Consider the following 12131-nt stretch of genomic DNA (forward strand, 5'->3'; position numbering starts at 1 on the left):
GACATAAAAGGTTTAGGCTTCCCAACAATACTTTTGAACCTGTGTAGTTATCGCCTAAAAAACGCCAACCGTAAATACGTTCATGCAGCTGGTTCCTTGGCGATGTTACAGAAAAGGAGAAAATACCAATGAACCTAAAAAAGAAGCACTTAGCCAAAACTGGTTTGGCTCAGTGGATAGAGCATCAGCCTGTGGACTGAGGGGTCCCGGGTTTGATTCCGGTAAAGAGCATGTGCCTTGGTTGTGGACACATCCCCAGTAGGGGTGTGCAAGAGGCAGCTGATTGATGATTCTCTCATAGATGTTTTTAACTTTCTATCCCTCTCTCTTCCTCTCTGTAAAAACTCAATAAAATATATTTTAAAACAAGAAGCACTTAACATTATGCATTTTATACATTTATAGTAAATAAAACCCCGATGATTATAAAAATGAGTAAAAGCATTTTACAGTTTTTCCTCAAGAGGAAAAAAAAGCAATCCTATGGATGCCTTCACTGTTTTGTATCCTTAAGATCTGTATTTGCAAGGAAGCCGAATCAAAATATTGAATGTGAGGAAGGTCTTATTGACAGATTCTGTACTAAGTAGACACCGAAAGATCTATAGAAACCTGAGGCTTAAATTATCTATTATTCTTTTTATTTCCTGCTGGTGAAACCCAAAGTGAAGTGTGGAAATATTTGTTAAAAGATATTCTTTTTGATGCTTGAAATTTTGAAGCATGAATTTAATTGATACCACAAAATATCTTCTTTGCTTTATTTATTCAAATAAAACTAATTCTGAAAATACATTTCCTGCTTAATTTTTAAGGACCCACCATTATTGGCTGTCAACATTGTGAATATATTATATTTGGAGCCAAAAGCTAACAAAACTAGTATATTTTATCAGATTTCAAGAAGCTTAAAATCCAGAGGAGAAAAGAGCTCAGACTTAAAAGGGCACGGGGCACTAATGGAGTGAGAGATGTGTTTGAAAGTCTAGTTGGCATTGGATAGGAGTACCTGGTGCTAAGAAAAGCAATAGCAATAGAACAAAATGTAGAACCATGTGATGGAAAGGCATCTCTGGGGAGAAAAGGAAATTCCAAAGAGCAGAAGAGAGATCACTGAAGCATACCGATACTAAACTGATAGAAGACCTAGCAAGGACTGTAGTTGGTAAAAATAATAAATGCAAAAAAAAGAGAGAAATTAAGAAAGAAAAAAATAATGGAGAGACATAGAAGAATACCTTAGTATCCCTGAAAAAAAGGAGTAGTCACCAGGGCCACATTCTGATGTAAGGTCATGTAAAATGAGTAAGAAAAGGGTATTCAGAGATCATTCCTACAGGCTTGCAGCTATGGATGCAGCAAGCCATGATCTTGATCAACTTTGTCCCTAAGAAGCACAAAAAAGCATGGACAAGCTGGAGAGCTGGATATAAGGGAGTAACTTTTACAGATGGAATAAGCATATGACCATGTCAATGTTGAGAAAACAGCATGAGTTTAAAATGTGGAGGCAAAGGAGATCATTATGTCTGTCTAGAAGGATCCAAGAAACATCAACATATTTTTCCACCTGAGACATCAAGTTAGATAACCCCAGGCGACCGATTTGTCCTGGCAGGTATTTCCTTTCATCCAGCAGACATTTCTGATTTTGAAGAGTTCAGCCTAGATTTACTTTAAAAACATTGATTGCTGTTCAGAATTTGGAAGAAAGAACTAAATTCTAAGATATGCACAAAGAGTTAAAATAAGTGATAAGGGTAAACAAAAATACTGGGAACTATACGATCTATTTTCTGTCTTGAATTTGGCACTGGATAGAGGAGATTATGTTTATCCTGAGAATTTGTAACCATAGTTAGTCCTCATGAAATTTTTGGTGCAAATTTATATGACTAGTGTGGCCCATTCAATCTCATTCAAGGATTTATTATATTTTTCTAGGCAGGCCAACAATCTATCCACTGAGCCAAACCTGCCAGGGCTACATAAGCTTTACATAGGAAGGGAGAAAGAATGATTTCCACAATTGCGTGCCCTGAAGCCCAGTTTCTAGGCCAGGCTCTTAGCGAAGCCAACACATTGTGGACAGAAGTGGAAACACAGGGAATTATGTCAAAGGATGATCTGTCTTTCTCTGGCCTTAAGTAAATATGAAGGCCTGATGAGCCTTTTGAGTCTTCTAATGCCAACTCACAGCACAATGTTCTCTTTTTATTTTGAATAATTGTCATTTTTCTAAGTTGATTATAAATCACATATCAGATATGAATATTATTTTTATTTTTGTGAAAAACGTTTTGTTCATATTGAATATTTTATATTTCAATTTTCAATTTAGTTAAGAATATATTTTCTGAATATTTGCTAAAGGAAACAAGTGCCCCTTTGTCACTCATGATAACTTTCAAAAAGTTCAGTAAAATAAAGCCCCTGTCCTGAGGCTAAATGATGGCCCATTTCCAGATGAAAGGTGAAATTCCTTGTTCCGAGAACATGGAAATAGAAATATAAAAGATCCTTCTGAGCCGTAACTACACCTGTCACTGCTCATGACAGCTGTAATGAGTGCAGGTCCCCCGAGTTCCCGGGAAAATGAAAGAGGAACCTCAGGAGATCTTATCATTTACAGGAAACTTAAAAGGCTGACAGGTGTTTTTATTGGATGTGTGTAATTTCTGAATCGCTCCACTATAATTTTCTGTTCAACACTGTTATCGTGAATAATGACTGTTATTGTCAACAGAACTCAAGATCAGTGTATCCATTTGGAGTAGAACGGAAACTACATAGTAGCCCTATATGTCATTTTCAGTTTTCCAGTAGCCACATTAACGGATTACAAAGAAACAGAAAATTAATTTGCTAATATATACACACTAGAGGCCTGGTGCATGCATTCATGCACCAGTGAGTCCCTCAGCTTGGCCTGCAGGATAGGGCCAAAACTGGCTCTCTGACATCCCCTGAGGGGTCCTGGATTGCAAGAGGGCAGAGGCCAAACCAAGGGACCCCACCGGTGCATGATTTGGGCCAGGAAGGGACGCGAGAGATTGGCCAGTCACATAGAAGACTGTGGAAGGGCTTTAGGGCATGTTCAGCCCATCTCATTCAGTCCCAATCAGCCTTACCCCCGTAGCAAGCTAACCTACCGATCAGAGTGTCTACCCCAGGTGGTCAGTGCATATCATAGCAACTGTCTGTCCTCTGGTGGCCAGTGCACATGATAGCCTATGGTTGAGGGGCCTTAGCATAGCATTAGCATGTTACCCTTTGATTGGTTGAACGGCCCACTGGAAGACTGGACACTTAGCATATTAGGCTTTTATTATATAGGATATTATCTAATGTCCCGTACATGCTCATTGTTTAGCTGATATTATTACAAATATTTTTGCCATTTTGGTGAGACATTAAGAAAAAAAAGGGGGGGGGGTGGTCATTAAGAAAATAGAGTCCCAAATACTAACAGCAAGTGAAGAGTGAACTAAACTGTCTTTAAGAAGATGTATAAAAAAAATAAATAAATACTTAAATCACCTTCATTTTTCAGAATATAATGTAAATTAGAAAAATAAGTGCCTAGAAAAATGAATAATTGTCTCTGTGCATATGGATGTTTAATTATCATGGATAACTTGATTATTATTTCCATAGAAAATAATGTCATTTATCCATACCTCAATTCAATTTCCAAAAGAGGTTATGTAACCCATGGATTTCATTGGCTTAAGAAAGAAGCAGTGTTCCAACCTCAACTTTTAGGATAGCTCAATTGGAGGAAATCTGGGGAATGATATTCTATTTGTTTTACTTTCCCACTTTACTAGACATCTTTGCCGCAGCTTCAGTTTCACTACAATTAAAGAATTTAAGGATTCAGGTTATTCCAGGTTTTTGTTTTTTTTTATAAGAAATGCGGATTTTGTAGTGTTTGTTTAAATACGGGTTCTGGTGTGCATCACTGAGATATTTTCCCAATTTGGTGCTCTTTGTTTAAATAACCATGTAAAGGGGAAAGTGACCTGTTCATAAATACAAGTAAAATTAACCAAAATTTCAAACAGTCAATTTTGTGTCATCCCTTTTTCACAAAATGAGTCAGAGAGAGAGAGAGAGAGAGAGAGAGAGAAGAGTTAGAACATTCTAACCAGACAGGTGTGGCAGAGACAGGACACCACTCACAGCAGCCCTGGGTGACAAGCAGGAAGAAATCAGTAAACCTTCTCTCAGCACAATCTGAGCCATTATTGATCATAAACCTGCCATTACATTAAAGACTTCAAGACAGTGTGTCAAAAGATGTCATTCAGGTAGTTAAAAGAAACTTTACCCATTTGAGCAGGAAGCCTGTGGAACCACTTATATATTTAAAAGAAAAGAAAAAATGAATCTAGTGCAGAATTCCAAAGTTTTGGTAAACATGGTAGAGAATGAGTACTCTGGCCTTCGTTAAATATCAAGCTGAGATGTGCCTTAGAAAAGTACTACAACCCAGAGCCTTTATCTGTTTCCCCTTTGGGAAGCAGGGGTATTCGTGCAGCAATGGGACAAACATGCAGATTTCTAGGGAGGGAAAGTAAAGGCACGGTTTTGATGTAGCATATAATAAAAGACTTATTAAAATAATATATTTATAATTTAGATTTTTAAAAATTAATATATCTAAATAAAGTCATGTTAGAGCAATAATATAAGGAGACTGCTAATTTCAAGTGCTAAATAAGCTACAAAAAGCCCACAACTTCGATGCTATATTTAAACTACACATATGTTCCCAATGAAGTAATGTTTTTGAAGTACTGTTGAAAATACGAGTTTATGAACCTGGGAGACATATAGTTAGGTAAAATAAAAATAGAGTACTTTTTTAGGCCTCAAACAAAGATGTTTTTCAATTTAAAATATGGTAAGCTCAATACTTTCAAGTTTCTCTCAAAAACTTTAAAAAAATAAATGAGTCAGTACTGAACTTTCTCATAGCATAATTTATATTGGCTTACTAAAATATTATTTGGAAAAACTGTATGTTTATATGGTACTTGCCTGTCAGAATTAATAGATTTGATTTAATATATCAGTGCTTAACTCTGCTATTCAATTTTTATTGTGAGAATTAAAATATAATATATGACCATCATCCTAAAAACTAGTTTGATTTGTCTGGTTTTTATGACCTATGTTATGGAGTATTGAAAAACATTAAAAAATATTTTATCCTTTTATGTACTTACTGGAGGCCTGGTGCACAAAATTGTGGGGTCTGGCCATCCTGCCCTTATTGGGGCCTGCCAGCCCTGCCCCTGGTCAAATTTCCAGTCAAACTCCCAGTCGAGGGGACAATTTCCATATTAGCCTTTTATTATACTAGTATAGGAAGATGTGGAACTATTGCTAAATGTACTGGAATGACACCTTAGAGGTCTTATATTATGTGATTAGATTTGTTTTATTAATAAACTTATGTGATAATAATTACCTTTGAATCAAATTGTGATTGATTTTGTTTATTTTGTAACACACTTGATTCTTGGTCATATTCAGGTGTATCCACACCTTTTTCTCTCATGTTTTCATTTCTGTTTTTATTGTGTTTTCGCATTTTTTTCTCCTAACTACCTGTGCCTGGTAATCTGGATGGAAGTAAAAAATGGAGAATATTGAGCTTACTGTATTGATTATCACTGCATTCAATAACAACTTGCTGAAGTCTAGCCATGGCCTCTTGGAAGATTTAAGGGGATGAAATTACTGTCAGGGATTTAGGGAGATCCTAGGTTCACAGAGGAATTCCCTGACAGAGGGTGAGGATTGTACTGTTTTATCATGTGATGCAAACACAAACTCTGCAACTAGAAAGTATTTGAACACTTTATCTCTTTATTTAGGAAATATGATGAGGAAAACAATAGAATATTCTTACATTCAGTTGTCATTGTCATAATCAAATAAAACAGGTGATGGAAATATAGGGTGTCCCCAAAAATATACTCAATTTTTTTGATAGCTCAATTAATGTTTCTTTCTTTTTAGATTTAACCTATTGGAATGAATTATTCAAAGTATGTGTACCTTCTCTTTGACACCCTGTATCTGCCTGTCACTCCACCATACTTCTTCAGGCTTCAGCCCCATTCTGCCTCCCACACTACCTTGTACAGCTCGTCAGTGATCTCTCACTGATAACTACAGTGTCATGTCTTGGTTCTCACCTGCTTGTTCTCCCACCAGCACTCAGCGTTGTATCACTCTCCTCCATACACCTCCTTCCTCAGGTCGCTAGGATCGACGTCCTTCCGACTTTCCTGGTATTTTATCAGTTGCTTGTTTCCACTGTTCTCTCCTGGTTCCTCCTTCTATGTCCAGAGTTTATTTCCACATGGTCCTCTGTTCTCTGTCTACACCAAGTCCCTTGGGAAACTGTTAGGTGTAGAGGTCCCAATACAATGTGCAACACGGCTTCTCCCCAGGGAATAATTCCAGCCGCATCCATTCCCAAAACTCTAGGCTCACAGATTGAGCTGCAGTATCAGTATTGCCATTTGGTTGCCAGAGAGGATATCAAACCTTGTGATGGATATCTTTGTCCCGTGACTATGGTGATGGACACAGGAACGTACACATGAGATGGAACTTGCAGTGAACTAAATGCATGCACAGATATGTGCCTGCGTGGCTGCTGGAGTGTGAGTAAAGTCTCAGCACTACATCAAAAAATAAAAAGTAAAGCAAATTAAACAAATGGGAACAGAAAAGTTATTGACTGAACATAGAAACTCAACATTATGAAACAGATAGCTAACATCATAAAAATATTAAAAACCCATAGACTTAAAGTTATTCTGAGAAACAACTCATGTTTCTTGGTTGGTATGCACTAACTTGTGAAATGTATGTGCTTTGATTGAGGTTTATAGAGATGTGCAGTCAATCAATTGATCAATTGCACGTGTTGAGTAGTTATCACCACAGACTAGTACTTAAGTGCAATGAAGACTTACAAATGAAGTTAAAGATTTTTGCCCATTCTCAACTAATTTCAAAATGAACAAGAATGGTAAGCCAAATAAAATTGAAAATAAAAGAGAATATAACAACGAAACTATAAGATTATATCTAACATATATCTTTTTTTAAAATATATTTTATTAATTTTGTACAAAGAGAAAGGGAGAGGGATAGAGAGTTAGAAACATCAATGAGAGAGAGTCATCGATCAGCTGCCTCTTGCACACCCCCCTACTGGGGATATGCCCACAACCAAGGTACATGCCCTTGACCAGAATCGAACCCAGGACCTTTCAGTCCCCAAGCCGACGCTCTATCCATTGAGCCAAACCGGTTTCGGCTATATCTAACATATATCTGATAATAGTTCATAGGAATGGACGTATTTGTGTTTAAGATGAGGCACATAATTATATTCAGCAAACATGTATTATTTATAAGCTACAAGTCCTGAGAAAGGACTCGAGGGCACTTAATTAATTCAATGCAATTCTTACCTAAGCTAGTGAAGGAGACAGGCATACACACATTCCATTGTAATTCTTTTCCACCATCAGCCGTTTTTTTTTTCCCATCAACCATATGCAGGACAGTCTGTTTATATATACTGGGGATTTACAAATGTCTGAGATTGTTTTTGTCACCAATGGACTTGTAATCTAATTATAGAAACAGAACATACACATGCAATACATGAAAACATAAAAAAATACAGTGATTATATGTGTAAGTGATTGTAAGCATTGAATTCAACATCGAGGCTGCTTAGGTTAATGGTCTCCTTCTATCTCAGGAACTCCATGTGGACTGAGGCCTAAGTATGAGCCTACACTTAGCACTTAATAAATGTAGAGACCATTCGCCCTCCCTCCCCTCTGCCAGTGAGTGAAGCCTGATAAGAAATCCAGAACCATTCATAGGGTGAGAGAGAATTCAGACATTGGTTCATTTTAAAAAGGAATTTGCAGAATGGAGGATGGGAAAAGGGATAGTTTCATCACAATTGATTGGCAATTGACAAGAGATATTGGCAAGTGACAGATAAGCAAGAAGGACCTGATCTAGACATGTGGTTGCCCCTCTGGATTATTTCATGAGCTTTGGCAAGCCTGTGTAGTTTGTCATTCCATGTATGTTGCCACTGTAGTCAGCTCTCTATTGATACTTATTAGAATAAATAACAATTGATATTCTTTACATTTATTGGAGACAATTGATACCCTATTATAAAAACGTGTATTTTGTGTTTAAGTAATATTCAGTACTTTCATTTATTATATCTATTTTTCCAGAAAAATCTTGTGGCAGTGAGGTATAACAAAAGAATTACCGTATTTTTCGGACCATAAGACGCACCAGACAAGGGAAATGAAGAAAAAAAGATTCTGAAACAAATAGTGTCCTAAAATATTTTATGTGCATTAAAACCCAACATCACAGTCATAAACACATGTAATCAACCCTGTAAAGTAAACAGCAGCATTTAGAACCATTTTAGAGCCGGGCAAGCACACAGAGACCACAAAGAGCCGGGCAAGTAAAAAAACTTTTTTTTTAAAGTATATGTGTAGGCTATATTTGGACCATAAGACACAGGGACTTTTTCCCCCCACTTCTGGGGGGGAAAAAATGTGTCTTATGGTCCGAAAAATACGGTAGTTTAATGTAATTAAACACATTTCTCATTCACACTTCACAGCAGTAAAGTCACACACTGTTGTCTTCCCTATTTTAACCAACTCCAGATTGAGGGACAGTTGGCAGAAGAGGGACAGTTGATCGACACTAGAGACAGTTGTGCACCTCCTGTGCATGCAGCCGTGCCCATCCCACGCATGTAGTCTCCTGCTGATTGTTCATTACCATGTGATGGCGTGACAACCACAGACTTTTTATATAATAGACTGGAGGCCTGGTGCACAACATTCATGCACTGGGGTGGTCCTTCAGCCCAGCCTGCACCTTCTTGCAGTCTGATACCCCTGCCAGCTTTAGTCCACTCCCCATGGGCAGTAGGACATCCCCCAGGAGGTCCTTAGTGCTACTGTGGAGGGGGAGAGGCTCCCACCACTGCCCCTGTGCTTGTCAGCTGTGAGCCTGGCTTCTGGCTAAGTGGCGCTTCCCCTTTGGGAGCTCACTGACCACCAGGGGGCAGCTCCTGCGTTGAGAGTCTGCCCCCCTGGTGGTCAGTGCGTGTCATAGGAATTGGTCATTCCACTGTTTGGTCAATTTGCGTATTAGGGTTTTATTATATAACATTCTATTTTTCAGGTAGAACATACTTTGGGGGTTTCTAATGTCTACTTCTATTTTGATTTATTTAGCCATTAAACAGGTCAAACATTTGCCTTAGTCAATTTCCTTTCTATGTTCTTCTCTTCAGTGGAAGGTCAGTAAAAGTAGAATCAGAAATGGAAATCATTTCACAGGTGAGACATGGAGATGAGACATTTCAGGAAGGTGTGAGTAGAAGGGAAGTCACAAGGAATAATTAGTTATGTGTGCACAAGACTGTAACTCTTTTCCAATTAATGGAGTCAAAGGTAATGTGAAATTTCATACTGCATTTAATGTAATTAAAATACCCACACTTTCCCAACTGTCTCTTACCTCTTTGGCACTGAAATGCATTTGCCCACAGAGATTGATTGGCTGCACGGTCCAGAGACAGAGCTGTTTAGCAGCTTCAGTTTATGCTGCTCCATAGTGATGAGTTATATGAGGGCAGAGGAAGAGGCTGAAGACGGCCGGCCACCCAAGATTCAGCTCCTAACCCCTGGAACCTGTGAATGTGACCTCACAAGGACAAAAGTCTCTGCAGTGTGATCAAGTTTAGGATCTTGGTTTGTGGGGAGTATTCACGTAGCCCTTCAGGCGTCTTCAAACTACAGCCCGCGGGCCACATGTGGCCCGCAGAGGAGTCTGATCCGGCCTGCCAGGATTTTTTGGCAGTGAGCGCAGCCGAGGTGTTACAGTAGGAATTAGTAGTTCATATAGTCCGGCCCTCCAGCTCTCTGAGGGACCGTGATCTGGCCCCCACTTTAAAAAGTTTGAGGACCCCTGCCTTAAATCTTCCACAAGTGTCCTTATCAGAGAATAGCAGAAGAGCAGGGCCCTGGCTGGTATCGCTCAGTGGATAGAATGTCAGCCCAAAGTGTCTTGGGTTCAGTTCCTGGTAAAGGCCATGCACCAGAGTTTCAGGTTGGTTCACAGGCACTGGTCAGGGTGCCTATAGGAGGCAACCTATGGATGTGTCGCTCTCACATCTATGTCTCTCTCTCTCTCTCTCTCTCTCTCTCTCTCTCTCTCTCTCTCTCTCTCCCCCCTCCCCTACTTTCCCCTTCCACTCTCTCTAAAAATCAATTATTGCATGATCTCACTCATACGTGGAATCCAGTGAACAAAATAAACTGTACAACAAAATAGATCCAGAGACATAGAGGCATGGGGCAGACTGTGGACTCTCAGAGGGCAGGTCAGAGTGAATAGGTGGGTGGGAAGAGATCAAACAAAAAGCTTGAATGCATGAATGCATTACCCAGGGACACAGACAATAGGGTGGTGGAGGTCTGGGGTGGGAGGTGGAGGCAGACTATCGGGTCAATGGGAGTCAAAAGGGGACATATGTAATACTTCCTACAATAGAAAAATTTAAAAATCATTGGAAAAATACCCTCCAGTGATTGTTAGCATTGCTTGGATGCAGGGACTCATATAAGTGACTGTTATGAGGAGACAGAGGCAAAGATTAGCGAGATGCAGGCACCAGAGGCTCAGGCAGGCAAGGGACAGAGTTGCTTGGATTGAAGACTGCTATCCTCCAGAGAGAGTCATTGTCTGTTGTTTTAAGCCATCAGGTTTGTAATAATTTGGCACAGCAACCATAAGACGTTATAGAAGAAGAAAATAAGCTAACACGGAACACCTTAAAACAGAACACAGAAGACACGGTTACATTCCTGCATTTGCAAAAGTATTCTGAGACTTCCCAGCCCATTAAATTTTGCTGAAGTTCTGAATCATGCTTTCTTTTTTCTTTTTAAAATTTCTTTATTGATTAAGGTATCACACATTTGTCCTCATCACCCCATTCCCATCCCAAACCCCTCCCCACACATGCCCCCACCCCCATGTTGTCCATGACCACTGGTTAGGCTCATATGCATGCACACAAGTCCTTGGTTGCTTTCTTATTTCCTTTTGATCTGTCTGTGTCCACCCTGCCATAATAGCAGCTCACTTATACAGCAAGCGCTTGAGAAAACACAGGGCTGGGTCCTGGGAATATAAAGTGTCCGTGGAGCTTGTGTTCCACAAGAGCACGTGGACATTAAATAACAATTTGGCTTCATTAGTGATGGAGTGGAATTGCCCTGAGTACTATACACAAACATGGCACAAAACCCAGGTGTTGAGCAACTTACTGAGCTCCTGAAGCTTTGTCTTGTCCTTTTCTGGTTTGTTTTGACTTGCTTGGCAAGGTTTATGACATGTAAATGAGCTATTATGTCTGGCCCATAGTCGCTTATTTGAAAAACAAACACAAAAGCTCCCAGAACATTATTTATTTTTCCATATTGTCTAGACTGGTTTCTCCCCTAATGAGACAGAGAATAGAGTTATGGTATTAGATTCCTCAACCTCTTCACAAGTAGGCTTGTTTCTGTGTTGTTGACCAATGGTCTTAGGCACCAATCCAAAGCCAGCAGGAATTCTTCTTAGTAGGTCTCTTCTTTATCGGGATTCACAGTATTATCCTTAATTCAGTCAGAACATTACAGACTTCTCCTCAGCTTATCTGCACTATGTCTGGGGCTGCTTTAGGTGTTAAAATAATACATTATGATGCCAATAAATGTCAGTGATTATCTGATCTTATATATATATATAACTATTTGGCACCCGCTTCCTAAAGAACTTATATAAGCAAAAAGTGAAAAAAAATTATTTGAGGATTAAACAAGAATTACCTTAGATGTTTAGCTGCAGACTTCAAAGAGAAGATGATACTTATAGCTTGAAAAAAATCTATATGTGTGAAAGAAATACAGAGTAAGACAAAAAATTTGCTTTTGATTAGGGAATTGAATGACTAGAACAAAACATTTCATATAAAGAGAAAA

The sequence above is a fragment of the Pipistrellus kuhlii genome, unplaced genomic scaffold (assembly GCF_014108245.1).
Source record: "Pipistrellus kuhlii isolate mPipKuh1 unplaced genomic scaffold, mPipKuh1.p scaffold_m20_p_3, whole genome shotgun sequence".
In the NCBI taxonomy this organism is placed as follows: domain Eukaryota; kingdom Metazoa; phylum Chordata; class Mammalia; order Chiroptera; family Vespertilionidae; genus Pipistrellus; species Pipistrellus kuhlii.